Source organism: Myotis daubentonii, chromosome 9 (genome assembly GCF_963259705.1).
Source record: "Myotis daubentonii chromosome 9, mMyoDau2.1, whole genome shotgun sequence".
NCBI lineage: Eukaryota > Metazoa > Chordata > Mammalia > Chiroptera > Vespertilionidae > Myotis > Myotis daubentonii.
The window spans coordinates 72,756,369-72,762,362 of NC_081848.1; the positions used below are offsets into that span (position 1 = coordinate 72,756,369).

At 40.0% G+C, this 5,994-nt stretch overlaps 1 pseudogene; it reads left to right on the forward strand.

The window, feature by feature from the left end:
- The first annotated feature begins 4,622 nt into the window (after positions 1–4,622).
- On the forward strand, positions 4,623–4,737 carry LOC132242477 (U2 spliceosomal RNA; annotated as a pseudogene).
- Positions 4,738–5,994: the final 1,257 nt, after the last annotated feature.

The following is a 5,994-nucleotide window of genomic DNA, read 5'->3' on the forward strand; positions in this document are numbered from 1 at the left end:
GAAAAGAACTTGATGACAAAGACCTTTCCTATCCTATATACCACTCCCATAAGTGTCTAGTGGCATACCTAATATGTATCAGGCACTTAATCCACAATTTTGTAGAATATAAATAAGTATAATGATAGATAATATGTCTTTAACAGACACTTGTCAAAATAGAATAACATGAAATAGCATAGCCAGGAGAGTTATTTTATTTTTCATGTTCAATGTATGAAAGAGAGAGGGTTTTAAGTTGGCAAATCATTAGCAACAGATTAATTAGTATTACCCTTAAATAGCTAAACCTATAGAGCTATTCACTGATTAGTATCAAATCAGTCCTATTTCTGTATCCATATTAACTCAATACAATCATTTTTACCAAGTTAAGGAATGTTGCCACTGTGTACTGGTGTCAAGGTTCATTTGTAATCTCATTTAATGTAACCTTGGGGAGCACTCTCTCACAAGTTTCAGATCCTGCTTCAACACCTTGGGTAGGCTTGTTTTAAGTGGACTTATTCATATTGCTTCTTCATTTTGGTTACCCGAACCTAAGATGTGAATGAATAAGCATGCTTTTTTCCACAGCGCTTTTTCTAAGGGCTAGTTAGTTGATGTTTGCAGAGTGCCTCTAAGATGATAAGTACTGTTGAGACGCTAAGTGTCATGATGCATGAAGCAATGGCCTTGGGTTCCTCTGGGATAGAAATTTCTTGAAAGACTGTGTTGGAGGACAATGCTGAGAGACCTGGAATAGCACTTCTCCCCAGAATGCAGTAACTTACACCAGGGAGGTTAAGCTTTACAAAAATAGCCTTACAATTACTTTCTTTGGAATAGGTAAAACTTTGAGAGTAGCCATGGCTAAATAAAAAATGGTCTGTCACTGTTAGTCAGAAGCACAATTTCCTTCTACTGCCAGTCTCCCTAGGGAACTAAGAGAAAATAAGTACAGCCGCTGTGGAGCTCTGGGCTTTTTAAGACCAAAGAGATTTTATTTCTTCTCTGTATGAAGATGTCTCCTCATTGCCTGGTATGAGCACTCGCCTCCCTGCTCCCAACCCAATCCTCACTTGCCATGACCAGGAAGCATATTCCTGGAGCTCTGACAAAACAATGAAATGACAGAGCAGGCATGAGAGCCTAAGATGCAATCTTTCCTCTTTCGTCTCTGTATTCTCTTCTTCCTTCCAAAAGCTCTACTGAGTTCCTATTTCTTGTCAGGCACTGTTCTAGGAAGAGATGTGATTGGGAATAAACAAAGAAAGGAGGCTGCTCAGTGGTTAAACATTGACCTATGAACCTAAAGGTCACAGTTTGATTCCTGGTAAGGGCACATGACTGGGTTGCAGGCTTGATTCCCAATGTAGGGCATGCAGGAGGCAGCCGATCAATGCTTCTCTCTCATCATTGATGTTTCTCTCTCTCTCTCTCTCTCTCCCTTACTCTCTGAAATCAATAAAAATATTTTTTAAAAGGAGACTATTGTTTTCTGAGTACCCATGCACTCATCTCAGTGTCAGTTCTCTCCTAAATATGTGTTTTCTTCTGTAGATTGAATCATTGATTTATTGAGGCACAGTATATTTTGATGTAAGAGAGGCTTTGGGGATGCTTATTTAACAGATAATGAGATGGAGATATAAATATGGGGCATTATGAGAATACCAACACTACCACTGCTGTCAATACTGATGGCAATATCATCAATGGTAATGGTGATGGTGAAGATGATGATGATGATGATACATGATACCATGGGGCCTAGATTTGGGATATTCATCCTTGTTTCATATTTCTACATTGAGAAAGCATTTCTTCATTATTCTAGGGGAAAACACAGCTCTTTTGAAGTACTATACCATCTGATAGTTCTTTCATGTAAAGTCATCTATAGCCCTCTTGAGGATTTTTAATCACTGAAGGTTTTAGCATTGGTCACTTTTATTTTTAGTGCTTATACATCTATGGAGATAATCCATCTGGTAATTTAATGTTTCTATTCTGATTGCCTCAATTCAAATTGGAGAAAAACATAACCATTTCCTCTGACCTTTGAATTTATGACCATAAGATGCAAGTAAGATTTTAGTACTTCCTGGGAATCTCAATTCACCTTCTCATTTCCTCTCGTGGTTGACTGATAGTATTAACTCTTATTTTGCTGAGAAAATAGAAGCAAAAATAAGAGAAGTATTGAGTCTACCCACCTTCACATCTATCAATGATCCTGTGTTTGGTCAAGACGTTTGCCTTTATTTCATGTTAAAATAAACTCTATGGTTTTATCAAGGATATTTCCTACACTTGTTCATTGCACCATCCATCATCACCTATGCAAAAATTTTAGTACTGAAATTAATTTTCCCTTTTCCTGTTTTATTAGTTTATCCTGTTCTCCTGTATTCTCTGTCAGAATGCACTTCTGCTATTATATGTTCCATGATAAAAACAACAACAACAATGAAAATGCCTAGAACCATTGTTTCATGAAGCATTGGCAATTACCTATCATTTTTCTTCTCCATTTTACATCAAATTTTCTCAAAAGTGTAGCCAATGCTAATTGTTTTGTCTTCATCTCACCTTTTCTTATGAACCCACTCTCTGCAGGCTTTCTTCTCCATAATTTCACAGAAATTGCATTTGTCAGAAGAGACTACCATCTCACCAAACTTAAAGTCATCTTAGTCCTTGTTGACCTGTCAATCACATCTTACACAATAAGTTTCCTTCTCTAAATGCTTTTTTTTTTCAGTTGGCTTCTGTGACACAGAATTCTCCTGATTTTCTTTTAAGTTATACAGTTTCTTCTTAATATAGTTAGTTAGCCTCACTTCCTTTTCCTAAATGATAAATGTTCCAGGATCTAGTCTTGTAATTCATCTTTCCTTTATCTTCACTACTCCCTGAGATGATCTTATCTAGTTTCATGTCTTTAAATATTGAGGGAGGGGGACAGAATTTATCACCCCCAAATATGCCTCTTTGGGATATTATTTTAAGCTGGTTATTTTCAAGAAACAGTATATGTAAAACAACCACACACACACACACACACACACACACAAATTTTGACTTTCTCATAACTGCCTAAAAGAATTTAAGGACCTGCTCCAGGAAGAAAGATTGTTATTAATAACTGTAGTTTGATATGAATTATGTGTGATAGAAAGGAAACTAGTAAAGTCCATTTGAGCAAAGTCTTCTATGTGTCCCATTGTTAAAGATGGCAAGGAAATCTTTATTTACTAAACATCTGTATTCCATCTCCTTGTGAATTGCTTTCCTTTGAAGTTTCAACCCTGTCCCTAGGACATTTCCTTAGGTCAAGACAGCATATAATAAGCCTTAACTGCCCAATTTGCCCTTTGTTCTCATATTCTTACAGAATCCATATATATATGGATTTTGTTATTTTCTTTTATTAATATGTACTAGAGGCCCGGTGCACAAAAATTTGTGCACTTGGAGGGGGGGTGGTCCCTCAGCCCGGCCTGTGCCCGCTCAAAGTCTGGGACCCCTCGGGGAATGGCCACCTGCTGACTTAGGCCCGCTCCCTGGGGGATTGGGCCTAAGCTGGCAGTCAGACATACCTCTGACAGTCTGGGAGCCATCGGGGTATGTCCACTTGCCAGCGGGGAGCAGGCCTAAGCTGCAGTCGGACATCCTTAGCACTGCTGAGAAGGTGGGAGAGGCTCCCACCACCACCGCTGTACTGGCAACCATCAGCCCGGCTGTGGCTGAGCAGAGCTCCACCTGTGGGAGAGCACTGACCAACAGGGGGCAACTCCTGCATTGGGCATCTGCCCCCTGGTGGTCAGTGTGTGTCATAGTGACCAGTCATTGCCAGTCTTTCTGCTGTTAGGGTCAGTTTGCATATTGCCCTTTTATTATATAGGATAGAGGCCTGGTGCATGGGTGGGGGCCAGCTGGTTTGCCCTGAAGGGTGTCCTGGATCATGGTGGGAGTCCAGCTGGGGTGCCTGGGCAGCCTGGGTGAGGGGGTGATGGCTGTTTGCAGTTGGTCACACCCCCTTCAGGGTGGGGGTCACCACTGGGGTGCCTGGCCAGCCTGGGTGAGGGGCTGGGGGCCATTTTCAGGCTGGCCAAGCCCGTCAGCGACGGAAGCGCCCAGCCTCTCCTTTTTTTCTTTTTTTTTTTTTTATTCTGGGATTTATTTACCTTCTATAATTGAAACTTTGTTGCCTTCAGTGGAGCTGAGAGCCGGCTCCTGCTTGCTCCAGCTCCATGGCCATGACTGTCTGAAAGCAGGTATCTGGGGTTTATTTACCTTCTATAATTGCAACTTTGTTGCTTTGAGTGGAGCTCACAGCCAGGCCGCCGCAGGGGGGAAGGTTGGCTTCCTCCATCATTGGAGCAAGCAAGCCTCCTGCTCGCTTCGGCTCCGTGGCTGCCGGCCGCCATCTTGGTTGGGTTAATTTGCATATAGTCACTCTGATTGGCTGGTGGGCATGTCTTAAGGCATAGCAAAAGTACAGTCAATTTGCATGTTTGTCTTTTATTAAATTAGATTATATTTATTTGCTTATTAGTCTAGTCAGAAGAACTTTCTAGAGGTAGGAGGGAAATATTTTTCTTCTCTCCCACAACAGCATGTATATGCTGACTGATATCGCTTCTCGGCCTTTTGGCTAAGATCAAGTGTAGTATCTGTTCTTATCAGTTTAATATATGCTGACTGAGTACTCCCTCTCATGCTTTAAACTTTTATACACAACTACCCACTACTCCTCTCCATGCAAGTGTAAAGGACCTCTCAAATATATCATTTCCAAAGCAAAGCTCTTGATAGTCACTCTTTTTTTTTTTTTTTTCAGTTTTTTTGTTTCTTTTTCACATGGAAGCTACCATGTACTCAGATACTTGAGCCAAGAACTTTGCGGTCATTTTTTTTATTTTTCTTATTCCTTAACTGTACTCCTAGTCCAGGCAATCTGAAAATTCTGTCAGTTTTTGCCTTCAAAATATATCTTAATTCATATTTTCTATCACAATAAAAATGCCTTTATCTATCACAAATACTGGTATGGAGGACATTGGCTTTCCTTGCCCTCATCTTCCCTCACTACAATTATTCTCAAACAAGTCAGTGTTCATCCACTTGAGATGGCAGCCCCCCTTCCTGCTTGCACCACCATAACCACACCTCAGCTTCTGTAATCTCACTTGTTTCTTGCATCAGCCAACTGCCAAACTGCCATGAGGGTGGGAGGTCCTCAAAATACCGAAGCTTATGTAATGTAGAAAGAATGTCTAGAATGCATATGTGTTCCATATATGGGAGACAAAGAACCTAGGGGTATAGAAGGCCAAACCCCACTGAGTTCAGAGCTCAGACTTTGGAGGTGACTTTGTTGGGCCAGCACCAGTGCAAATAAACAGTCCTTTTCTGAATCTCTGAGTACATATGGTTTGTTGCTTCCAGCTGACCTGATTTCTGCCATAACACATTTATCTCCTCAAAATCCTGCAATGGGTTTCCATACTGTCCAGAAAAATTTTTATTTATATAAAAGATTGAAAAGTAGTACATATGTACAGGTCCAATTTCATCTCCTACTACTTTTAGACCTTTGGCCTTTTTTGTTGTTTTCCAATACACCAAACTCATTCTTTACTGAAAGATTTTGTATTGTTGTTCTCCTGCCTTCAGCATTATTTAATAAACTAAGTTTCATATGCCTCTTTCCTTGGCTTTACCCAGGTTTTTTCTCAAAAGTCATTTCCTTTGGAAAATCTGCTGTGAGTATCCTATCTAAAAGCATGCCCCTACCAGCGAGTCTCCATTGTCTCAGGCTAAATGCTTTTTTCATTGTATTTATTATGACCTATTATTATATTATAGGCTTATTTGTTATTAACAGCTTCTATACCAGGAGTTTATGATGGAGAGATATATTTATTTAAAATTTTATGTTCATTTTTACAATCATTTAGAACAGCACCTGGAATGTAGTATGCTGCCAATGAATTCACGAACCTT